Below are 13,757 nucleotides of genomic sequence, written 5' to 3'. Positions count from 1 at the left end.
GTAGTAATTATGAATTACACAAGAGGGAGCTGTGATCGGATAATTATATCAGAACTTTTCATGCCAAGTATTTTCTGTTCAGAATTCACATAAGAAGAAACACGTTATGATGGTATGTGCTGCATTTTTTAACAATATATCCTGCAAAAGGATTATATAATTGATGACAGTATTATCCAAATTTTGTCAAAACCATTTGTCAAATATTTTAATATTTTTTAGGTGAGTATTTTAGCATGTTTCTGTTTCATTTGCAGGTAGAGACTGAAGCAGGAAAAATTACTTTGCAAATAAGAGCTGTAGTTTTGGAACCAGTTGTAGCATCCCAACTCAAATCTATTACATTCTTTTGAAATCAAGTTAGGAAAAATAAATAGCTATTTGGCATCTTCCTCCTGTCCTCCCCGTGCCCTGAATTGTCTCAGAATTGACATGCCAAGGTTCCGGCATTTTAAATAGTTCTAATTTTATGCAGCTATGGTGAAATCATGTCCTGAGTGAAGTAAATTACATCATTCCCTTTCATCATCAAAATCTTTGCTTGTTATACACAAATGTTTGCTTCCACACACAGACGCTTTTTTCATTATTCTTATACAGGTATATGTTTACATTTTGGAAGAAAAAACCAAAATATGAGGACCTACATTTAGTGTGGTATTTTGTGAATTTTGGAAGCCACTACAGAAATGAGATCTTTGAAAGAAAACTCAAATGCATACTAATAATCTCATTTCAGTAACCCCTCAGAACAGTCAGTGGTCAAACCAACCAGAAAATCAGCCAGAGGAAGCAAAACCAAGCTACTCCAAAGAGCAGGGTAACATGAGGAGCACAAAAACCAGACCTTACTCTAAAGTACCGCTCCCTGAACAAACTCAGAACTTGGTGGGAGGAAGTGTAGGTATCCCTCATTCTAGCAGTACAAGGACTTCTTTTGTCTTACTTCTTCAACAGACAAGCTGAGGGAATAAAGACCATAAGGGCAGATTGTGAAAAATAAAGACCATATGGGGAGAAAGCCAGGCCACACCATTCAGGAGAAAGTCTGAGAAGTAGCTGCACACAGGAGGTTCATGCATTGATGTCCTCAGAGTCTGACTACTAGCACAGTATATTCTGAACATCCTTACTCGTTCTTGTCTCTTCCTGGCTTTCTCTCTTAATGAGGAATTATTTACTCAAGTTCCCAGTTGTCATCTTTTCATATTGTTCAGCCTGCACTTATGTTAGTTATATTCATTTTCCATCTCTCACTTGCCCTGCTGCTTTATCTTTTTTTCAGTAAAGAATTTTGCCCAAGACTGAAGGTGCTGAGAGGTGACCAGCCTTATGCAATGATGTCCCTACTTGCAACAATTATGAATTATGTCAGTAGTAAAACAATCTGGATACCTGAATACCATCAATATTTAAGGTTAACTATATCTCTTACTTCTGTGACTAACCTGATGAAAACTATTTCCAGATGAAGAAAATTGTAAGGAAAAGTATTTAAAGTGTATTTGAAGTAAGAAAATAAGGTTAGAGAGAATTTCCTCTGAACCATGGTTTGAGGATAGAATACTTTATTTTAATTTAATTAATTTACTTTAATTTAACCCATGTTTTATTTGGGTTATGGATTTGTCTCAATTTGCCCTCCTGTTATTTCAGGGTTTTTTAAAGAGACTATAGCAGAAAACTAGATACAACAATCTTAAAACTTTAGTATTAATTGTATAAATTGTTAATTCTACATCTAAACTTGCTCCAGATTTCTTGGAGACAGATTATGAAAGCTAAGTCATTTAGGTTTGAATATTCTATGCTACAAATCATCAGTATTATGTCTGAAATATTCTAAAACTTTTTGGATTTTGTGAAAAGCATTAATTGAATTTGTTTTTTACATTCACTAGTGCTACAGTCAAATAAGTTTTTCCAATGAGATTTTGGAACAGCTCTCAAAAGTACAGCAGTATACAGCATACCTTTCTTGCCAGGGTAACAAGTCCTGCCAGCAAACCTGCTCCAGCTTGGGCTTCTCCTTCCGTGGGGCCACAGATCCTGCCAGGAGCTTGCTGCAGTGTGGACTTCCACCTCTTTCAGCCATCCACCAGCTCTGGCATGGGGTCCTTCATCAGCTGGAGGTGGACATCTGTTCCACCATGGACAGCAGCAGCAGATGGACAGCCTGCCCCACCAAGGTCTTCACAAGGGCTATCGGGAGATTTCCCAGTGCCTGGAGCACCTCCTGCCCCCCCTTCTTCACTGACCATGGTGTCTGTGGAGCTGTTTCCTTTACATATTCTTAATCCTGTGTCCAGCTACTGCTCTGCAGCAGTTTCCCCCCCATCTTAAATATGTTATCCCAGAGGCATTACAGCTGTTGCTGGTGGGCTAAGCCAGAGGCAGGTCCATCTTGGAGGCAGCTGGCATTGGTTCTGTCAGACATGGGGGAAGTTTCTAGCAGCTTCTCACAGAAACCTTCATTGTAGCCCCCCTGCTGCCACAACCTTGCCATGCAAACCCAGCAGAGGTTCCTTCTCTGAAGAGATACGGTTTTGATCCATTGAAGCAATCATGCTGAGGATGCATTACTGAGACAACACATTCATTCTGAAGACCTATGGTTCTAGAGTTTAATGGTTAATAAAACTTCCTTGGGAGGAAAGAAAAGCTTCAGACTGGTATAATTCTGCACATGGAAGGAAAATTAAATTTCTCTTTTATTGCTCCACATTTATAGAATACTTGAGATCAGAAGTGCTTCAAAAACTACATGGGCCCAGCTCACCTGCTGAAATCCTCAGTCAGTTGCAAGTACAAAGGCATTGACTTGGGCAGACCCCAAGGCAAAAGTTAGATGAGACACTAAACATCATATCTTGTGTCACAAACTTGTCACAAATTTTCCAGAAGGATAAGATGCCTTATTTATTTACTTACTTATTTATGGCAACACAAAAATTTTCATAGATTATCATAGAGTTTAAAGAAATAACTTATATTCTCTAGTGTGACCCTGTTGTATATCACAATCCAGCAATTTATGTACTAAGGGTAACAACTGATTGTTAGACATTTTTTCTAATGGGAGAATTATGTGTGTTGGATTCTTTTCGGCACAAAAAAGTGAACATTGCATTCTTTGGCAAAGTCTGTAACTGTTATGAAATTGTATAAAAGATGGATTTAAACCTCTCCTCCAGCTGATAATAAAGCAAGAACCTGATACTCCATTTTACAGTCTACCCAGTCCTATAGACTTACTTTGAGGAAGCTTGCCAGATCATTACTGAGCAAGGTTTAGAATAAGGAACTAATTTCTAGATTTCAGACAACCTTCAGTATGAGGTAAAATAGAAAGAAAAAATGCCTCTTCTTCTGGCATATCATTTGGCTAGGTTAGTATTTTAGATGCCTCAAGAATATAAAAATCAAAGAACAGGTAGTTTAGATGTTCTAGTCCTGGGTAGAAGGTGAGTGGGTTTAAAGCTGCTATTTTGGACTTGTGACTGCAGTGGGACCTCAGGTGGAATGCAGCTGCCCAAATCTTCTATGAAGCACCCAATGCTTTAGTCAGATATGCCATAGCATGTCTGAAGTAGGAGCTGTGCTGAAGCCTTTAGAAGTTTAACTCCAGGCCCAAACTTGATGTTTTTTCTCTTCTGACTTTTGATCTCTCCCTTTTAATCGGTGTGGGAAGGAGAGATGGTAAAGCAAGCAGTGTATGGGAAATTAAAATGAGAACAAATGTCTGTCCAAATTATGCAACAAGGATCATTATTCTGTAAAATTGCTCTTCAAATGTGGCTGTCATTGAGAGGTATTAAGATTTCAACAGTTATTTTCTTGATGAAGACTTAATTTCATGCATAAAAAGGTTTTTAAGCTTAAAGCAATGCCTACACAATTAGTGTCCTTTGGTTTTTTGAATGTTTGAAGGGTGCTTAAGGATTTAAATGTTACAGGAGTATTGTTCATCACTACAGATCAACTGTATCAAAGTACTGTCACAATAGCCTTAGAATTTTAACAAATTACAAATGTAATGTATCTCTAGGTAGAATGATCACTAGATCATTTTGCAATGGAATGTGTGTAGCTTTAGGAAGTCAGTGCAGGCTTGAGGGTTGTGCTGCTGTATCTAGGGCTAGAGCTGGGTTGGGCAAAACCAAGCAGTAACTGAATTTCTTCTGCCAATTCAAAAGAGAACTTTACTGGAAAACAGCAGAGAACAGAAGCCATGGATTGCCTTTCTTTAACTCCTTTCTCTGTTTCTCTTATGTAATGGGATTTTCGTGTGTGCACTGAGACAGAAATAAGCTGGTTAAATATACCAACAGGGAGAGAGTATTTGAAGAAATAAAATCTGTACATGAAATTGTTTCATTTCATAGACTGAACGGTGAGGTACACGTCACTGGAGGGCTCTGCTGTGCATATCTAAGTGCACTCCTTGGCCTAGGAGCAGCAACCTGATGTGTGGTTCTGAGCTAGTTTACTTTGAAGAGCATACACAGGGTTTCCTTCCTTAGTTTTTCCCCTAGTCATCCTATACTCATCAGTTACACAATTCCTACTGACCTACACAACCTCTTTTTTCCTAAAGCATCAGTAATTCTAACTGAGTAGAAAAAGTGGTACTTTGTGACTTAGACATACTTCTCTATATATGGCCTGATCCTGTTACCTTATAGTGAGTACAAAGACCTCTAATGGCTATGGAGTCCAGCTCATACTGGAGAGCAAATCAGCAAAGAGAGCATATCTTCAAATAAGCTCACACAAACCGTTCAGCCAATGCACCACATATATTTTCATGGGTAGGGATTTGTTAGTAAACATGGAGTAAAACCAGACATTGATTTAGACAATGGCAACTGATTTGGGACACCACAATATAACTTCTTTACCACCCATTTTTGGATCTGAATTAGTCTACTGGCAAAGTTTTAGAGAAAACCACACACAAATGTGCAGTGTCATTGTAGGTGGCAGTAGCATGGTCACATTTATTACTCCTGTTTTCATTACAGTTACTTTTACAAAAAGCACCGACATCTCACTGTCATAGGAAATGTATGTAAATGTTTTGAAACCGTCTTGTTACTTACAGAGTCACAATTCTGAATACTCTTACACATATAGATACCTTTCTATTATTTGTGGGTGGATCTTCATGTTTTACAGACTGGGCATGTTTCGAATGCAGAGAAGCTCAGGTCAGCTTTCTGTGTATGACTGTGTGGACTGGATCTCTGCAGTGCAGGTATGTCTGGTGACCCAGGCTGAGGGCACAGATTTTGTCATTTGGGGGCAGCACCACAGGCCCATGGTATTGCAGCCTCCCTTGCTGACACGCATGTATGTGGCTTCATTGTGTAAGCCTGCAGGCTTTGGAAACTGTCTGCACTTCCCAGCTGAGTTTTGTCCAGTAGTTAATCTTTTCTTTATTACATCTCATCATATATTCTTGTAGCTTTATTACCTAAGTATTACATTATGTATATTTTAACTGTGTTATCTCTCCCTTCACCTTAGATAAATGATAACTGAATGTTTTAATGTAGCAACATAGTCAGCAATTCCCCCAAAATAAACTTGAAATTTCACGTATTAAAACTGTTTCTTTTAAAATATTAGAATTGCCTGCTCACCTATTATTTTCAATTATTTCAGAAAACTGAAAAAGGCGAAATACATTGAGAATGAGAAGGCAACAACTCAGAAGAAAAAAGAAAAGAAAAGCTTTATGAGACAGCTAATGAAACATGCAAATAGAACCTACTGCTCTATACTTAAATTTCTCCCATTCTTTGTAATCTCTGGAATTTTGCACTGTTTTTATCATGACATTTCCAAATATCTCAAATTTTCAAATTGCCATGCTGGACTTTTTCCACATCTTTACTCTACTAGGAAAAGTAGTTCTAATTATGTATATATAGCTATTTTTATATATGTTATTTTAAAATTTATTTTATTTTTAGCTACTTACTTTCCCTCTAAAAATACAGATGAGATCAGAACTCATCTAGGAAATACAGAAACTCTTTTTCTTCTTTTTCTTTTTTTTGTCTCATGACTACAGATCAGTTTAGATTCTTACTGCATTGAAAACAATTACCTGCCTTCCACTTGAAGGCATTCATGCTGGTGTCAAGATGTGTCAAGATCTTCTGCTGTGCCACCTCCAGTGAAAGGCTGTCAAGGTGAAAACACTATGTGTCATCCTAACTTCCCACGCTACATCCAATTTTAATTTACTCTTAAGTTGCCACAGTATCTTGTGAGTCCTGTATTCTATCAAGTAAATGTTTATAATCCATATTTCCTTCAAAAATAGATAATAATAAATGATAATTTATAAAAAAGGAATACAACATAGTAATGAAATACTGCACTTTTCAGATTGTGATATTTGTTTTTGGCAGAAAGAAATAGAGAAAATGAGAATGAGATATTTCCAATAGAAACAGGCTATGAATTGAACATGCTTTTGGAAGAAATTTTGCCAGGAATGGAAGACTGGCATCCAGCAGCTCCAGTGTCACAGCTGTAGGACTGCTGTAGGAATTTTTCTTTTACCAGTCAGATACTTATTTAAATAACCTACATTGTGTAATCTTCAAACAATCAAACTTCCCGAGTTCATGTTCATGGTTTAGCCCCAGCTGGCAACAAAGTACCACACAGCCACTTGCTCGCTTCCCCTTCCACCCACTGATGGGATGGGGAGGAGAATCAGGAAAGAAAAGGAAATAGAACCCATGGGTTGAGATAAGAACAGTTTAATAACTGAAACAAAGGAATAATAATAATAATAATAATAGTAATAATAAAAGTAAATGAGAGAGAGAGAGAGAAATCACAAGAAAGACGAGTGCAGAGAATACAATTTCTCACCACATGTTGACCAATGCTCAGCCCATTCCTGAAGCACAATCAGCCCCCTTCCAGGTAACTCCCCCCAGCTTATATATTTGGCATAGCTTTTTATGGTATGGAATATCTCTTTGGCCAGTTTGGTCAGCTGTCTCAGCTACGCTCCCTGCCATCTTTTGTGTGCCTCCTCACTGGCAGAGGATGAGACACTGAAAAGTCAAGAATCACAGAATATGATGAGTTGGAAGGGACCCACAGGGAACATCACATCCAACTCCTGGCCCTGCACAGCACCATTCCCAAGTGTCACACCATGTGCCTGAGAGCATTGTCCAAATGCTTCTTGAGCTCTGTCAGGCTGGTGCTGTGACCACTGCCCTGGGGAGCCTGTTCCAGTGCCCAAACACCCTCTGGGTGCAGAACCTTTCCCTAATATCCAACCTAAACTCTCCCTGACACAGCTTCATACCATTCCTTCAGGTCCTGTCACTGGTTACCACAGAGAAGAGATCAGTGCCTGCCCCTCCTCTTCCCCTCACGAGGAAGTTGCAGACTGTTATGAGGTCTGCTCTCAGGGATCCTCTCCAGGCTGAACAAGCCAAGTGACCTCAGCCATATAGCTGTCCCTTAAGGCCCTGCACCATCTTTGTTGACCTCCCTTGGATGGTCTCTAATAGCTTAATGTCTTTCTTATATTGTGGTGACCAAAAGTGCACATAGAACTCAAAGTGAGGCCACAGCAGTGCAGAGCAGAGCGAGAAGTCCTTGACTTAGGGTAAGTACAACTTAGCAACAACCAAAATATCAGTGTTTTATTAACATTATTCTCCTACTGAATCCAAAGCACCGCACTGCATCAGCTACTGAGAAGAAAATGAGCTCTGTCCCAGCTGAAACCAGGGCAAGAGGAAAAAAAGTTAGCATATTACTGCATAAGCATACTATTTCCTCTTTGGTTTCAATCATTCATAAATATACAAATACTCAATACAGAATTAAAATACACAGATTGAAAAAACGCAACAACATTGGAATGTGAAGAAATTATCATTTTAGTAGTTTCCACATCCATTTATTTATAGCTTTGTGAGAAATTTTCATATAGTGCCAGACACACTTAACTCTATCCATTGACTCTGCACAAAAATATCTGTTTAAAAACCTACAAAGATCAGACAATTCCTATGTTGATTATCTTAGCTGCAGAAAAGCCACCACCCCTGAAGCTGACTTCCTGCTTGAGAAACCATAAGCTAATTGCAAAACAAAAGGTACATTTGGAGAGGTCCTCGACTCTTAGCAGTTAGTGCATTGCAGCCTATCTGATGCAGAACAGCTTGTACATGTTTAGCATGTTCTTTGTTGAAGACAGTCTGGTTGATGTATGCTGTTAATACTGCTGGGTGAGATGATAGAGCATGAAGGAAAACAAGCTGCATCCTTTACTGTCAAAATGTTCAGTTTCAGCTGCTCCAAAGAGCAGGCATTTGGGTAAAGAGTAGGCAGCTGCTTTTTTTTTTTTTTTTCAGTCAGCTCTCATCTTTACCAAGTCACTTTCCACCTGCTGTTTTTTTGAAAAATTAAAATCCTTCCCACTCTCTTCAAGTCAGTTATGAAATTCAAACCCATGATGCCAGGATAATGTCTCTTGCATGACCGACTCTGAGAAGAACAACATGAAGAAAGCAACAGGTAACTTGTGGTCCTTAACAGGTTGATTTTGTGTGGTTTGGTTTTTTTTTAAACTAAAATATATGAATTGATATTTATTTTTTAATTCATTTTCCGTTGATGGTGACTCCTAGTTTTCTACTTATATTTAATGTCCAATTTAAACTCAAATTTTCCCACAATTAAAATTAATTAATGAAAATATTTTAGACTTTAAAACCTTAAAAATACATGCTCAGAAAATGACTTTGTTATGTTAGTTTCTAAAAGTATTTAGGCAATACTGTATGCAGTGCTTCTAGGCCTGTGTGACATATGATAGAATGTCCTTAAACCCAGACCTCCTAACTGTCCACATAAAAGGACTCCAAATCCAATCCCCAGGAATTCTGCATCATGCTAGGCCCATAAGGGACTCAGTCAAGCTGCTTTCCTCTCCTCCCCACTATGTGCTTGAAACCTGTCTGTATTTGAAGGGCTTGAGCACAGGAAGCCAAGCAGAATGATCTCCATGGCTTGCTGGTCCTGACTTCCCATCCATCTGCACTTCCTGCACCTCTGAAATACAGTCCCATTCTGGAGGGACATGGCTTCTGCATGGGACAGAGTAGCTCTATCAGCTTTACATGGCCAGCTGAGGAATGGGGTACAAAGACAAGGTGCACACAGGAGAGAAGAAAAGGAGGTACAGGGCTTCAGGTGCAAGAAATGATCTCACCATCAGCTATCACAGAATCTTCTAATCACAGAATGATTGAGGTTGGAAGGGACCGCTGGAGATCATGTAGTCCAACCTCCCTGCTCAAGCAGCATCCAGTAGAGCAGGTTATTCAGGATTGTATCCAGGTAGGTGTTGAAAATCTCCAGTGAGGGAGACTCCACAACTCTCAGGGCAATCTGTTCCAGTGCTTGGTTACCTGCACAATAAAGAAGTTTTCCTCATGTTCAGGTGGAACTTCCTGTGCCTCTCGTCCTATTACTTGGCAAAATCCAGAAGAGCCTGGTTCCATCCTCTTGACATTCACTCTTCAGATACTTGTATATATGGATAACACCCCCTCTCAGTCTTTTCCAGGATAAACAGGCCCAGCTCCCTCAACCTTTCCTCATAAGTGACCTGTTCCAATCCCTTAATCACTTTGCTGCCCTTCACTGGACCTGCTCCAGGAGCTCCATGTCTCTCTGTTGCTGATAAGCCCAGAACTGGACACAGCACTCCAGGGCTGAGTAGAAGGACAGGATCACCTTCCTCGACCTGCTGGCCATGCCCTTCCTAATGCAGCTCAGGATCCCATTGCCCTTCTTGCCCACAGGGACACATTCCTTGCAGGCTCCTGTGTCAGCACAGTCAGACTGTTACAGTTTAACTTCTGCTACTGAGACCTGTGCCCTTAAGTTAAATGGATACCATAAAGTTGGCTGGAATAGTATTTAATGGTTAAAAGCAGGGCCATAGCAGCTGTTTGAATTTAAATGCCATTTTGACCAATTATCTCAAAATATGTGGGACCTGATGCACAGAAATAGTCAGAACCAAAAATAACTGATGTAGCCACTAATAAGCACTCCAGAGACCTGGATTTTTCAATCAAGTGCAGACAAAATTGCAATATCCACAGTGACTGCTACTTCTAAAAACAAAGTCCAATTGTAGATTTAAGGTTTTAAATGCTCTGATTTCACCTGTTTAAAGATTTTCAAAACTCCCATCTGTGGATGTGAAAACATTTCTCATCCATTATTATAGTGACTCTTTCTATTTCCTTATTCTTATTGATTATGAGCCTAATTAATTAGGCTCATAATCAAAGTGAGGCCACAGCAGTGCAGAGCAGAATGAGAAGTCCTTGACTTAGGGTAAGTACAACTTAGCAACAACCAAAATATCAGTGTTTTATTAACATTATTCCATTAAATCCATTAAAATCTTTCTGGCTTTGTAGTGTTCCAAGTGCTGAAAGACAAAATTAAAATAATGTCTAAATGTCTTTATTTACATAAATGTACATTTTTATACATACACAAATCTAAGTATTTAAATTTAACCTGTTCTGAGCAGAACTCATAAAATCTTGATGAATCTCGGTAGATTTCAATATCGTACAATCATAATTTTATACAAGTTATAACACAACTTTTGATACCTATACATCTTTTGCTATGGAACTAATGTGGTTGTTCATGTGCACCAGGTTTAGACATCTCCCATCACTAAAGTCAAGCAAGTTGGTGCATATGAACCAGGTAGAAGCAGAACTGCAACATAGTCCTTATTGGCCTAGAAAAATATTACTCTTAGATGAAGTTCTCTGTCAAGAGATGCAAAATCTGCACACTGTACAACAACCAGAGATAAATTAATATCGTCATTAGGATCTATTGCAAGGTTTTCTCATCATGGAGGCTTCACTATAACAAGTAAATTTCTCATATATCTTTTGTATAGCAGCCTCTCTTCTAAAAGTTCAAAATATCAAAAAAATTGCATGTACCACTCGTGAAATCCGTCCTTCTAAAAAACTGAGGGTTGACAGAAAGTTTGGTGTAAGTATTTTGTTGTATTTTTTTTAGACTGAGTAAAGAAGCCTAGCTCCCCTTCTTATCCTTTGAATCTTGCTACCGCTGGCAATTATTTATACTTTGATGACAGGACAATCCAAAGAACTCCTAGAACAAAAGGAATAAAGAGCATGTATTACAAGAAACTAAAAATACTAAACTGAAAAAATAGGCTTGTGTAAAAAGACAAAGAACAAATTCAATTGACTAGAAAGACATTAGTTAGAGAAATCCTTCAGAGAGGAAGTAAGATATTGTTTAGATTAAGACTAATGATAGTCAAGACACAAGTAGATGTATGTGCTATGAACACATTTAGAGTGTAAATTAGAAGAAAATTTCCAACCATCAGGAAACTCAGGTTCCAAAATAACCTTACAATAGCAGTAATGGGGTAAATAACCTCACTGGCTTTAGGATGGCACCTTATTACTTTACAAAAGAGATTTAATGGTTGCCTATAAAAGGAAGCTAGACTGAGGGACTCAAAAAGTAATTTCTAATACAATGTTTCCAAATTCTGCTTCTTTATTCAGGTGGGGGTAGGACAGAGAAGGGTTTATGTGGAAAAGTAAATCATTAATGTCATGTCAGATTTTCAAAGGAGAAAGAAGGTAACGTGTATATGTTCTCAGTCATATAAACATAAATATGGAGGACAGCAGAAAGAGAATGTACAAGACAAGGTTCAATTGCAAATAAACACAGCAGAGTAAAAATGATTCAGTGGCATTTATTATTTCATGACTGTGATGTGCATACCTATAAGTTCCCAGTTTTGCAGAAAGAAATGTTCATAGTACTGACCAATTTATATGCAGTTACATTAAGTTTCTACACAGGTGAGCAGGCTTCCTAAGTTATATGTATTAATGAGGACATATAGGAATCTTCTGTAAGGTGATTCAGAGCACATAAAATAGGGCAGCAGTTTGACTTTTGACACAGATGTTTTGAATAGCCCCACAGAACTGCCTTCCTTCTGCCATTGACTGTAGAGCACTAAGTCTTCCAAATTGGAGGCCAAAAACTGAGAGTGGAAATAATTCTGTTTCAATTTCCTAAATAAAATCTGAAAAGACATAAATGAGGACAGCCTCTGCCCTGCGGGTCTTATGATGGGAAGGCAGAGCATTTCAAACACTTTCCATAACTTTAGGAGAAGTTAGTAATTTTCAGTATGGCTCCAATTACTCTTTATCAAGTCAATTAAACCTATATAGTGTTATAATAAGCACCATTTTTTTTGTGCATGTATCTTTGTATTGGTATCATTACATGTGTATTTGTGAGGGAGTGAAGATGCAGTTTTATATATTTTTGAGGTGGAGTTTCTGTGTATACTCTTACAGTTACCAGTTTTTTATATAGTCATATAATGCAAATAAAGCACCTAATGCATATTACTGTTACAGGGCAAGTGCTCTAGTTTATTAGTATTCTTTCCTCCATCTTTAATTAAAAGAGATTTTTAAGCCCTCTTTCCTAAGAAATAGCATCCTATTAAAAACAGCTTGGCACCTGAATAGCTGCTTGTCTCTATTTTTAGCTAACTGCCACTGAAAATGTAAGATGAAGAAGGTTTTTGTTTTGCTATATATTACTTGCTGAAAAATCAGATATATTAAGAATTGTCAGATACACTTTAGTCAAATGGGTCCTTCCGATTATGCTGTACTTTATACAACAAGAAGAGAAGGAACAAACATTAAAATTGCATGAGGTAAAACCACAGAGATAACAACAAAAGACAGGGAAGTGAGATACCTAATTTTATGTATAACTTGTTTTTCAGATTATCTAGATACTAACTCAATTGATTTCCTTAAGAAACAATTAATTTCCTCAAAAATAGGTGTTTATTCTGAACTTGCCTATGTGCCTCTTCAGTAGAATTTAATGCCAAAGTTCTTGACAGATATTATAAAATATCACATAAGGAAAAAAAAATTCACTCATTGTCAGGAATGTAATTCCCATCTCTGTCTAGTTGTGTTATTTGATGCACAGGGGGTGCATGGAAATTTATTTTTCTTCTTTCTTTTTCCCTAATGGAAAATGAGCTTCTAGGTTCAGAGCTTGGAAAGGAATGGAATTTCCACCCTGTGACATTTCTCTGAAACCACTCTCTGTTTGTGAATATCTCCTTCTCTGCTGGTAATGGAATCCCACACAGAGCCAGTCTATACTAATGGTTTTAGTTGTTCCCAGCACTGCTTATGACTAAGTGCAAAATCCACTCTTCTACCTCACTACCAACCCCATCCCCCCAGCGAACCACAAGTCTAACAAGAGAACCAAGTCTTTTTCTTCTAAGGTCTTCTTCATAGTGGAGCTAATTATATACAAGACATGAACACTTCCTTTGAGAGGAAACAAAGTCATCATGTCTGTCTGTATGCTCAAAACTGCTGCACGAGTGTGTGTACCTAAGCTAGCTGTGAGTTCCTCCCAGTATTTTCACAATCTGAGGGCTAGTAGGGTAGAAGATGATAAACTTGTAAACATCTGTGTACATATTCTATTACTTTATAATATCCCATATTGTACAATGACACTGATTGTGCCGTAATTAAGCCTCTCCTGATGGGAGAGATCTTGGAAAGTCCTTGCCAGGAGTTCGAGAGACAAACGGGACTCAGCCTTCACTGCTT

At 38.2% G+C, this 13,757-nt stretch overlaps 1 long non-coding RNA gene across 1 annotated transcript; it reads right to left on the bottom strand.

Moving 5' to 3' along the window:
* Positions 1-7,923: 7,923 nt before the first annotated feature.
* Positions 7,924-13,535, bottom strand: LOC116446103. Its single transcript, XR_004241051.1, has 2 exons — positions 9,263-13,535; positions 7,924-8,535 (listed from the first exon to the last, which is right to left on the bottom strand). It is a non-coding gene; the product is annotated as an uncharacterized LOC116446103 (long non-coding RNA).
* Positions 13,536-13,757: the final 222 nt, after the last annotated feature.

The sequence above is a fragment of the Corvus moneduloides genome, chromosome 6 (genome assembly GCF_009650955.1).
Source record: "Corvus moneduloides isolate bCorMon1 chromosome 6, bCorMon1.pri, whole genome shotgun sequence".
NCBI lineage: Eukaryota > Metazoa > Chordata > Aves > Passeriformes > Corvidae > Corvus > Corvus moneduloides.
This window is presented reverse-complemented; position numbering and strand designations above follow the sequence as displayed.